The following is a 12,517-nucleotide window of genomic DNA, read 5'->3' as shown; positions in this document are numbered from 1 at the left end:
AATGATCCAAAAGGGGACAAAGGAATGATCCAAAAGGGACAAAGGAATGATCCAAAAGGGGACAAATGGATGATTCCAAAGGGACAAAGGAATGATCCCAAAAGGGACAAGGGAATGATCCAAAAGGGACAAAGGAATGATTCCAAAAGGACAAACAAATGATCCAAAAGGGACAAAGGAATGATCCAAAAGGGCAGGAGGAGCAGGCAGCTCACAGTATGGAGACACTTGCTGTGCCTCTCCTGCCTGCAGGGATGTGTGCAGGAGCAGGGGCAGCCCCAGATGAGGAACAGGCTGTTCCCACATCAGGCAGGAAGGGCAGGAAATCCCATGGGCAGCTCTGTGCTCTGTAATGATTTCCAGATGATCATCCCATCCCAAATGTGCTGTGGTTGTCTGGATGTGTGTTCACACTTTGAGAAGCTTCTACAGAAAGTCAGAGGATCTCCTTTAAAGCCACACCTTGGCCTGAACCATGGGCCTTGGATGTGGAGATCCATGTGGTGGGTTTGGCTCTCCCTCCACCAAGGGACATTCCTGCTCAACCTGTGGAAAATGTGCTTTAGCTGACTGCACAGAATTTGTATTTTTGGCAAATAAAACTTCAGAATCTACTTGGATTTCCAAAAACCTTTACTGGACTGCTCTCATCAAAGGTTCTGTACACTAAGGTAGGGTGGGAGATGAAGCCACATCCTTCTCTGGGCTTGACCTGTTGTTGGTTATTTATTTATTTTTCCTCCTTGCTTTGCAACACATTAGATGTCAGTGAAAAATTGTTGAATTGTTGCTGATTTTAGCTACTCTGAGGTATTTGCTACAGGACCAACAGCTTAGCAGCTCATCCATCCATCCATCCATCCATCCATCCATCCATCCATCCATCCATCCATCCATCTACCATCCATCCATCCATCCCCATCCATCCATCCATCCATCCATCCATCCATCCATCCATCCATCCATCCATCCATCCATCCATCCATCCATCCATCCATCCATCCACCACCTCTCACCCCCCCACAACATCTTCAACATCATCATCCATCCATCCATCCATCCATCCATCCATCCCTCATCCATCATCCATCCATCCATCCATCCATCCATCCATCCATCCATCCATCCATCCATCATCCATATAATAAATGCCCAGTTTTCTGGAGAATGGAGTTTGCTGGAGAATGGTCATTCCTGGAGTTCCCAAAATGAAGGGAGAAGTGACAGATTTTGCAGATTATAAAAGAATTTAGGATGGTCCCAACTTCAGCAGCAGGTGGGAATAAGGGACAAGGGCTAAGTGGGTTCCTTGTGCCATGTTAAAGCAGCTTTCCAGGCAGGTAGAAGGGAAGGTGACACAGCTGCAGGGGTGTTAAATGCTGCCTGCTTGCCCTCCCTGCAGCAGAAATAAACTGCAAAAAGGCCAAATGCACCTCTCAGAGCCCTGATGTGTCAGTACCTCTCTGACAATTACATGTGGGTTTAACTAGCTTGCCAAGCAGGACCCATTACAGCATCTCCTCTGCTGGAGGGATTTCCAGTAGGAAATGTGAGATGGGAAATGCTGACAAAGCTCAGATTGCCAGGGGCTCTCAGGGATTCATGCAGATGAGGTGCAATGAGGGCAGCCTGGAGCAAGGATGGGCACCCAGGTGCATTGGTGGTGGGATGTGCCTGTGGATGGATGCCTGGCACCTTTCTGATGCTGCACAGTGGGGAGGAAAAGGCTGAGCAGGAGATTTTCCTGAGGCAGCCCAGTGATGCTTGCCTTCTCTGAAGAGCTTTGATGTGATATTTTCCCGTAGTTTCTTAATAAATTGTAATTTGAGCTTGAAGGTGACAGGGTAATCCCCTCAAGGAGTGTATTTGAGGGAATGCTGCACCAGATGCTGCACCAGGATGGATTTATTCTCAGTGTCTTTCTGCCCTGCTGGGTCTCCCTGGAAGTATTTACTGCTTTCTTCATTTTTGACCTTGAACTTTCCAGGAACTCATCAGATGGAAGTGGTGAAAGGAAGGAAAAGGGGGTAAAATACCAGAGAGGGGTTTCATGATGGTTCCTGTGGTGCACCTTTGACACCTGACCTGGTCCCACCAAGCTCAGCTCCAGGCTTAAAGGCTTCTAGGAGTGACCCCAGAACCTCAGAGACTGATTTCATGGCTCGTGTGCCCCACATCTCCTACAGACCCAGCCCCTGGGCCCCCATCCAGCCCAAGGACTGAACAGAAAGGTGCACTCAGGTGCCAGCATGGCTGGGTCCTGGTGGAACATGCTGAGGATTCTTTCCAGACTTGGATGTGTCAGAGTTTCCAGACCTTCCTGCTGATTTTCCAGCCACCTCTGGGAAAGAGGGCTCTCCCAGATAGCTGCTTAGAAGCAGCTTTATGATTTAGAGAGAAAAACCAGGCTGATGCTGGGATGGAAAAGGATGTCTTGAAGGCACCTTCATTTACCTCACAATGCTGCTGGTGCCTGCTGGGACTTGCTTCCTGCAGCACTCCTGGTACACAGAGGAGATGCTGCCTCCTCCTCTGGGGTTTGTTCTCTTTTCTGATGAAGTTTCTCTGCTCCCCACACCTGGGTGTTGACTGCAGATCAGCTCTGGGTGCTCTTTGGTTGTGGTGTGGAAGATAGGCTCTGATCACCCTGTCCAGCTTCCCCTGTCCAGGGTGTACCTGAGACTGGGGCATGAGCCAGGGATGTCCCTGGATCCCTCAGGGAATCCCTGCTGGCAAACCATGCTCCAGAATGTCTGCCTTCCTCCAAAGGGCCACAGTTCCTGTATTTAAGAGCTGAGAGACTGACAGCAGAATGGAAAAAAATAAAGGAAAATAAAGGGAAAATTTGATGGAATTGCATTAGAACTTTGGGATGTAGATGATCTTTGTGTCTGATGATACTGATGCCTCAGGTTTAGCTTTTCTATTTTTCAGATTCTGTGCTGCTTTAGTGTGTGGGTCTGAGCTTCATATCAGGGGATGGTAAGCTCTCCGCACAGAGCAGGGAGACAAAACAATTCCTTCTCCAGCTGGGGACCAAGGACAAATGATCCAAATCTCAGGCCCAAGAGCACAAACACTGTGGGCTGGAGAGAGAAAAACAAGGATGGGACTGGATGGGCTAAAGCTGGAATGGGACAACGAACTGCAAGATGCAAATGGAGCAGAACTGATCAAAGTGAGAGACCCCGTGCCCGGTCGTGCATTTTGGGACTATTTTGGTTCATCTTGGGTGCAGCCCTGGCTGGGCTCTTGTGCTGCCCAAGGTGGATCCATGGAGGAGATCCTTTTAATAAATCCCTGCTTTATTCATTAACTCTTTCCAGCCTCTGGTCTAGGTCAGCCTTTCAAGGCATCAATTACGTGGTACAAATGTGTAATTGCAGTGTTGGTATCAGCATCAATATTAATATTGCAAATCACATCTCATTGGTTTTAAAAACTGTGAGATTAGTCCAAGGAGAGCTGGTAGGGAAGCCATGTGGATGATAATTTTCTTGAGGGAAAGATGACTTAGCAGACAGTGAGGACAGCAGGAAGAGGGGATTGCAGCCCTGCCATGGCATGGCTGTGCTCCTTGTGAAGACCATGAGGATCCATCCTGTTTTCCCATTCTCTGTCCCCAAATCCAACCCACATCCCTGTGCAGCAGTGGTAACTCCATAGCTCCCCACAGACAAACACAGTAATCTGATTTATCATGGCCCTTTGATGACCTCCAGAGCCCCTCTGGACATTTTTACAGGTACTGCTCACACTAATCCAAACCCTTCAGACAGATGCCACTTTGAGAGCAAAACCTTCCATGAAATCCTGCTTCCGCTGAGGCTGAAAAAAACCCAACATCTTCTCTGTGTTATGCTGGTTTAAAGAGCACATGGAGCTTTTGGCTTTGGTTCAATGCCAGACTAAAGGTCTTCTACCTTATAAACTACCAGAGCTAGAAAGATTTGCTCTATAAATGGCTCCATGTGCACTGTATATATATATATATATACATTATGGATTTGCTTATGTCATGGAGCACTTCAAATATCCCTTAATAAAATAATAGACCCCAAGGTAGCTATATTTACTGGCAGAAAGTTTTTCTGTGCTTTGGAGCTGTGGAAAAATTTGAGCTCCTAAAGATTTCTTCTTTTTCCTACAGTTTCCACTGTGAGTATTTTAAACTGCAGGACATCCTGGATTCCGCTGCATGGAGGGATGCAGCCATGGTCCTCTGAACCTGACAGAAGCAGGAATGGAAATGGCTCACAGAGAATGTGGAATGTGCTGCTTGTCTCCTGGCTGGCCTTGGAGATCAGCGAGCTGCCCTGGGAAGGTCTCTGATGAGCAGAGGGAAACATGAGCAGAGAGAAATTGCTCCTGAGCTTTGTTTCCAAGGGCTGGGACCTGGGATGTCTCTGGCAGGTTCCCAGTGATGCCCCAGATGATCCTTTGCTTCACACAACCCTTGACACTGACTGGGGATGCTGAAAAGTTGGGTTTTTTTCCACCAGGATTTGTTGGCTACATCCCAAACACCAGGCTACAAGGTGGGATTGCTGTTTTAATCCATAAAGAAGGCTCGGGGCCCCAGACTGTTGCTTGGCTCCCTGAGAATTTCTTAGGGGAGCTCACTTGGCTCCCAGTGGCACCCATTGAACTGAGTAAGCAAATAAATGTTTGTTCTCTGGTTATTTAACACCGTTCTGTCCCCTGATGGCTTTTGGGATGGGATCCTTGTGGCTCCTTCCCATGAGACTGGACAACAGGGGTAATGTCTCAGAAACCCTTTGCCCAAGAAGTCCAGCCTTTTTTGTCTCTCCTGGCTGAAACCAGACAATAAATATGTGGCTGGTTCTGCCCCAGCAACTGCAAACAAAGATTGACTGCCAAGCTGCGAGCACCTCTCTGCTCTGAATTTAGCTTTCAGTTCTCCCTTAATTTATTATTTGCAGTTAATTTAATCCATATTGACCTGCCTCAAAGAGAAAAAAGCTCTAGATTTGGTGAAAAATAATCTATTTTTAATTATTTCTGATGTAGAACACTGGCCCATAAATAAATTCCACTGCTACTCAGTGGTTTTTTTGCCGTCAGAACTGTCTTGCTGGAATCAATAAACAGTTGATTAAAAACCTTGTTATTTAATATATTCAGTAACCCTAATCTATTCATTAGAAACTTAATCACTTTCATGTCACCAGCTGCTGTGATGGAGAAAAGAGCTGTAGCTAATTATTAGCAATTTTACAAAGCTAATATTGAATTTCTAATGGGTCCTCTGTGGCCTCTATTTCAAGCACTTTGTATATCCCACAAACATGTGTTCTGGCTCTGGGCAGGGCCAAGCACCTCGGGCTTCCAACCTTGTGGGTAAACTTTGAGCTTAGCAACCAATCTCTGGTTATTTTAGAGTGAAATAGGAGTGCAAAGGGCTGGCCCCTGGCCATGGGACAGGGACCTGCTGGTCCTGGTGATGCCTTTTTCAGCCTTACCTAGAGACAGAGGCCAAACAAATTTAAAATAATAAAATTTAATTATTTTAATTTATTTGAAGGCCTTCAGGTACATGAAGCCTCCCCAAGGGGCTACACTCAAAATGGTCACTAGTTTTTCAGAGAAATATAAGTTTGGTCTATTTGCATATCAGGGGTTAATTCTCCAATTACAGCTTCAGGTAATGAAGTCACATTCCCCCAGTTTGCTTCTCCCCAGTTCACTTTTGTTTGTACTTTTTGGGGCCTCAGGGTCTCCTTGGTTCTCAGGCCTGGAAGGATTGTTTTGTCTGACCAAAACGAGAAGAGAGTTAACTAACACTCTATATGGAGCTCAGAGTTATGCACTAATGCAGTACAGGATCTGAAAAATAGAAAAGTTAAATCTTAAGGCATTAGTGGGACAAGGACCCACTGGCCATGGGACAGGGACCTGCTCGTCCTGGTGATGCCTTTTTAAGATTTACCCAGAGGCCAGACAAATTTAAAAGAATAAAATTTAATTATTTTAATTTATTTAATGAAAAAGGCCTTCAGGTATGTTAAGGGCAGACAAAGCCTCCCTAAGGGGCTATACCCAAAATAGTCACCAGTTTTTGAGACAGATATAAGTTTCGTCTATTTGCATATCAGGGGTTAATTCTCCAATTACAGCTTCAGGTAATGAAGTCACATTCCCTCAGTTTGCTTCTCCCCAGTTCACTTTTGTTTGTACTTTTTGGGGCCTCAGGGTGTAGGGTGTCTTTGGGTCTCAGGCCTGGAAGGATTGTTTTGTCTGACCAAAATGAGAAGAGAATTAACTAACACTCTATATGGAGCTCAGAGTTATGCACTAATGCAGTACAGGATCTGAAAAACAGAAAAGTTAAATCTTAAGGCATCAGTGGGACAAGGAGGTCCTGTGCCCTGGCCACTCATCTGGGTACCCAGCTATGGTGTGGGGTGTTTTCCTTTTGCTCTGCCCTGTCCTTTTTGAGGGACAAAGTTTATCCTTTTTGAGGATCAAGGGGAGAAAACTGAAAAAGGCACTGAGCGGTTGAAGTGCATCCAGAGAAGAGAATGGAGACAATGGGATTGTCATGACAATCCTCTTTCAGTGGGTGTTGCTGAGAGGTGACTGAACACAAACATTTCCTCCCTTGGGCTCCATCTCGCTGCCTGGGGAGGGAATTTGCCAGATGGAAGGAGACAAATCCACAAACATACATGTAAACTCTCCCAGAATGGCTCCACAGCCTCATTTTCCAAAAGATGTGATCAAGCTTGTTTTATGGCCTTGGCTAGCTCCTGGTGGCATCTGGCTGAGCTAAATATTGCACTTAATAGTGCAAGGCAGCAGTGGCTGCAGAGCTGGCTGCCTTTCATGTGTGTTTACAAATGTGCTGTAGCAATTCCATGGAAATTAGCACAGAGCCTTAACAACAAAACAGGGGATGGGGAACAAAGAGAAATATTTCTTGGCCTCTCTGCTGTTTGTGTGGGTTTCTATTGGTTTGTCTGCCTATGGCCCTCATGCACAGCACTCTCTCTGCTACTCTTTATTAGTATTGCCAGGTTTTACATTCCAAAACCTCCCAAAATGCTTTTTCTTTATATATCAGATACTAGTTGCTACTGGCAAAAGGTGTAACCTGGACTCCTGTAAATTATTCTGAAATATGAGGCTTTTGCCCTATTGTGTGGCATGGTGATCTGTGAAGTTGCATAAAAGTCACACTGCAGAAAAAGTATTTAGAGATTAGAATTTGCCAGCTGGCCAAACAGACTGTTTAGTGAGGATGTTTTTGATTTCAGAGGTTTGAAGGGACCTCTGTGTCAGCTCTTGGATCAGTGTCTCTGAGCCCAGGGCTCCAGGACTCTGTCTCCAGCTCTCCCTGGGCTACAACTCTTCTCTCTTAGGTAGGCAATTTTAAACACTTGTCATTTTTGGTTGAATGCGAATGAAACAAAGAAAAGGAGCATCAAAATTATCCAGAAAACAAAACAAAAAATTCTCTGTGTTGACACAAGGGGTCACCTCTCCTGAGCTCCTGCTGGGTGGTGGCTGCAAGCATGAAAGGGGGGAAATGCACACTGACCCACCCAGCAGAGGCTGAGCAGGCTCTGCTTGGTCTTTGTGGTTTTCTGCAAGGAGCAGAAAGTTCTGAGGATGTCTGGAAATGCTCTGTGGGGTGGTGTTGTGAGGGTCCCCAGGACGAGGTGAGAGATGAGGAATTGACTCCATGTTCTCAGAAGGCTGATTTATTACTTCATTACATTATATTATATTAATTATATTATATATTATATCATATTATAGATCATATTATATATTATCTATTAATATAATATAATATAATATAATAATATAATATAATATAATATAATATAATATAATATAATATAATATAATATAATATAATATAATATAATATAATATATATTATGCTATACTAAAACTACACTAAAGAAAGAGAAAAGATACATCAGAAGGCTAGAAAAGAATGATAATTAAAGCTCATGACTGGCTCCTCAGAGTCCAACACAGCTGATGGTGATTGGTCATTAATTAAAAACAATTCACATGTTTGGATAAACAATCTCCAGATATTCCAGAGCAGCGAAACGTGGAGAAGCTGAGGCTTCTCATCTTGCCAGGGGAAGAAATCCTGGTGAAGGGATTTTTCAGAAAATATCATGGTGACACTGTGGTGTGATGCAGAGGACAGGCCAGTGTCACCAGTGATCGCAGAACCCACCTGATGTGTGCCTCTGGTGGCACTGGGGACACTGGAGCTGGGCTCTCTTGGCTGCCACAGAGCTCATGGAGAGAAGCACAGCTCCTATTCAGTCATGTGCTGGCAGCTCTCCCACATTCCAGTGAACCCAAAGCCGAGGAGGAGCCACCAGAGGAGGTTTTGAGGTGTGCACCCACACCCCACGTGCAATTAATTGCACCTGGCCTAGATCATCAGCTCATGTAAATGGGCAAAGCTCCATACCAATCTTCTGAGGCTTTGCATCTGCAGATGATGTATTATTGAATTATGCTTGATTAGCTGTTTTTCTGTTGCTTAACAGAAAGCAAATCTCAGCATAAATGAGATTAGTATATGCCCTCCATGTACGTTAGCTCTTGCTCCCAAGAATTTAACATTCTTAATAGAATGATTTTTTTTAAAGAGAGAGTGGGGGGAAAAAGACTCTTTGAGGCTCGTCTTTCATTTGCCAGATTATCTGAACATTAAATTAAGCAAGTATGAAAATTCAAAATATAGCTGCTCTACAACATGTGCTGACACTGGCATAACAATATCAGTAATCCCCCTTGACAGCCATTACAGCTTAATGCTCCAAGAAAATGAACTACTTATTTTCTTTACACCACATCCACACTGTCTCCAAATCTTTGCCTGTCTTCCAGCCAAGATGACTCCTTGAATTAATCTCTCCCAGGTACCAGCTGTGTTTGTCTCATCCTGCTGAGCAGCAGCTGATGGCTTTGAGGCTGTGTCACCTTGACAGCTCAGAAAATCCCCAGCTGCTCGTCAGGACTTCACTGCACTGGGATTTTCCTGTCTGATAGAGATCCTCAGACATTCTGAACTTGGGTCATGCCAGGGGCACCCCTCACACCTTGTAGGGTCTTGTCCCAACATCTTTTTGTTGGGCTTTGTCTCAGTGCAGCTGAAGGAGATGTGGAATCCACAGTCGTGGAGCTTGTGGGTGTATCAGGTGTGGATGAATTTCCCTTCTGCCCATTTTAAAGTTGTCCCCTTCAGGATTTGGTCTTTGAATGGTGCAAATCTGCAGCTTTGACAGCGAAAGCATCAAGTCTTGCTCAGCTTTGAAAGGGTTGTTGAAGAAAAGACAAATTGTGCTTATTGGAGGTGTTTATGCTGATTAACTGAGCCTGTTGCTTGTGCTGAAATTTGTACCCTTGTCCATCTTTTCTTTACTAAGATCAACTTTTCTGACTTCAAGCATCACCTTGTCCTTGGTGTCTTTGGGAAACATCCAGAGGACTTGCTTAGAAGACTTCTTTTAGCATTATAAGGACAGTTAAGCTGTTTTTTTTGCCAGGTCTCTGGATCCCAGCAGGTCCTTGGCCCATCAGAATTGTCTGGGAATGCCTAGGAACTTCTGTTAGGAAAGGAACAGGCACAGAGAGCCCACTGGGGAGTTTTAAGGGCTTGTAGGAACAAGTGGTTGTAGATACAGGGACTTTCAGATATGCTTTTGTGACAGGAGCTGCTAAATGTCCCCAAAGTCTAATTTAAATTCCACCAATATTTGCTACCAGAAGAGGTTTTTAGTGAAAGGCTTTTTTTTGGCAGTGGAGGGAGTCACATCAGCTTGAATGACCCTGATCTCAGGCAGTGCAAAGCAGTTTCCCTCCTTTGAATAAACTCTTGTCATGGTGGTGTGCACGAGGACTCACCTCTTCATCATCAGGTGCATTTTGCAGCTGATTCATAACAAGAGGAGAATTTCCACTGTCAGATCATTGTGCTGCTGGGTGAAATTGGAGCAGCTGCCTTGTAAAATGTGAAATGGCACCGACACACCAGGCTGTGCTTCAGAGCATGTGACTGAGAAGGTGATTGCTCTCGTTAATAATGAGCCACTAAATTGGATGCAATTGCAATAGCTCATCATTTGTATAGAAATATTATGCTTTATAGGTACATTACTGGGCTGTATTTTATAAGGCTGTTAAGCTTATGCACTTTCCCTTGCAGTAAATGTCAGCGAGGTTACAATAAAATTTAATACAATATTATTAAAGCTGAAGTGCATCAGTATGGAATGATCATGTGTGCACACTGAAAAGTCTTTATTATTGCTTCCTTAACCTTCTTAAGGAGCTGCTTGTTTTAAAATACAGTGATGAAAAGGATCAAAGTTTGGAGGTCTCTTCGTCCACCCAAAGGTTCATTAGAGTTTTCAGCCTAGATGGGAATTTTGTGTCACATTAGTTCAAGCAAATTAAACATTAAAATTTCAGCTCTGCCAGGAAAATTTCAATACAGCTGCAGATTATAATACAGGTGGTGAGGTCTCCTCACATTCACCTTAGTTTTCATGGGGTGGAACTGATTGGCAGATTGTTGGCCTCCAAAGAAGCCAACAATCAAAGGAGCCAGGCGTGCCCTTGCCTGTGCACATCTCACAGGGCTGGAACACCTCACAAGCCTTCAGGGCTCTGATATTACCATGACAATGCCCATGGCCTGCCCCTGATGAGGAAATCAATAGCCTCTGGGGCTCCCCAAACAATTTCCCTGACCTCCCAGTGTTGCCAAAAGCAAGGTCAAGCAGCAAAGATCAAAGGCCCTGTGGAAATGGGCATCCCCTCCCCGGCCTGCTGGCTTGGGACTTGGCTCAGTCTTACCTTGAATTATTGTCTTGATGTAAGGAGCTGGTGTTATTTGCATACACTGTGGCCAGAAGAAATCAGGCACACTGCAGGGCACGGGGATTGCACTGGGGCTGTCCCAAAGCACCCCTGCACAACAGGCAGCAGCTCCTCATGGATTTTCAGAGATGAAATCTCTGACGCAGGCTCTTGAAATTGTGATTTAAAAGCGTGGTCAACAGCACAGGTGGCAGAGAGGGGAGCCTAATCCAGCTGAGGAACTCCAGCTTTCAGGAGTTGCTGCTTGGAAAGGGAGACCATGAACCCAAAGTTCATTTCCAGATCTCTGCTGCTCCCAGAGCCCTGCTAGGACCAGCTTTGTGGGAAGCATCAAGTACCCACTTGCCTAAAACCCACCCTCTGTTGGGAAGCTCTGAAGCACCAAAATATTTTGACAAGAATCCAAATCCTTTCCACGATAAAGGCAAACAAGAAGCAATTTGCAAGGCTGAGAGTGTGGGATTGGAGGATGCATGCACAGAGCACACGCCTCACAGCAGTGTGCTCTGCTCCATCCCCACAGCCAGGCAGGATGGGGAGGCTCCTGAGCTGGGAAAAAAACAGAGCTGGGTTCAAAGGAAGGTGAAGAGACCAGCAGTGGCACTGGGAAGGCAGGGGAGGAAAGGCAGGATGTAAGAGCCAAAATGAGAGATGTGGGACTCCAGGCTGCACTCCAAAATGCAGTTTATTGTACCCAAGATGTCACAGCAGTCCAGGGTCGTGGGTGACAGAGCTGTGCACACAGCTGTCAGCTCCAGCTGCAGGCAGCCCTAGAGACCCTTTGGTTTTGGTTACATTGCATTTAGATACTTTTCTTTGCTGAGCATCTTCATACAGCAGAACCAATCTATACCTTAACTTTTACCTATAGCCTATCATAACTACTGTAATTACCATATTCATGTTACCATTCTCCAATCACTAAAAGTTAGTACATTACAGTTTAAGCTCAAAGTTGTTTTTCAGTTTTCTTGCAGTGGAAAATTCTGAGCCCTTTTTTCTACTTGCAACATTTGCTGCCTTGTTTGCCTGTGCTGTCTTTCTGCTTGGTAAAAACATCTTCTTGTTTGAGGTGGGTTTATCCTTTGCTCTAAGCCATAAAAACCCCTTCTAACTAACACACCCTTTGCCTCCTTGGTTACCCAGTGAGACTGGCTCAGCAATTCTTTTCTTCTATATCAAAACTTGCTTCCATCTCTATTCTTTCTTCAGCTTCTACATTCAAAAATCTTTCTGCTAAGCATCCATATCTGTGAGACTTTCTTCTCAAACTTTCATCCTTCCCAGCATCAGGAGGAGCTGGCTTGCCTCGGTGACAGCTTTGGGTGCCACGTGTCACTCCAAGTCGTGCATCTCAGGTGTCTCTGTGCCCACACAGAGGCATGCAGACACACAGACACAAATCCTGCTCTCTCTAGCAAGATGAAGCCTTGTCCTGGCTTTTTCCTTTCCTTTTAGAGTGAAAAGCTCAGGGGTCCAGCTCTGTGTTGTTGCTCCCTGCCTGTGCATGGGGTAGAGACTCTTGAAGAATTTCTTTGAAGGCCAATCTGGACATCCCCCACAGTCTGATCAGTTCTGCAGCACACAGACCTTGTGCTGGTGGTCACCTTTTGTGGGTGGTGGTGGTGGGGTAGGA

The sequence above is a fragment of the Camarhynchus parvulus genome, chromosome 18, assembly GCF_901933205.1.
Source record: "Camarhynchus parvulus chromosome 18, STF_HiC, whole genome shotgun sequence".
In the NCBI taxonomy this organism is placed as follows: domain Eukaryota; kingdom Metazoa; phylum Chordata; class Aves; order Passeriformes; family Thraupidae; genus Camarhynchus; species Camarhynchus parvulus.
The sequence above is the reverse complement of the archived record's forward strand: the minus strand, read 5'-3'. Positions refer to the sequence as shown.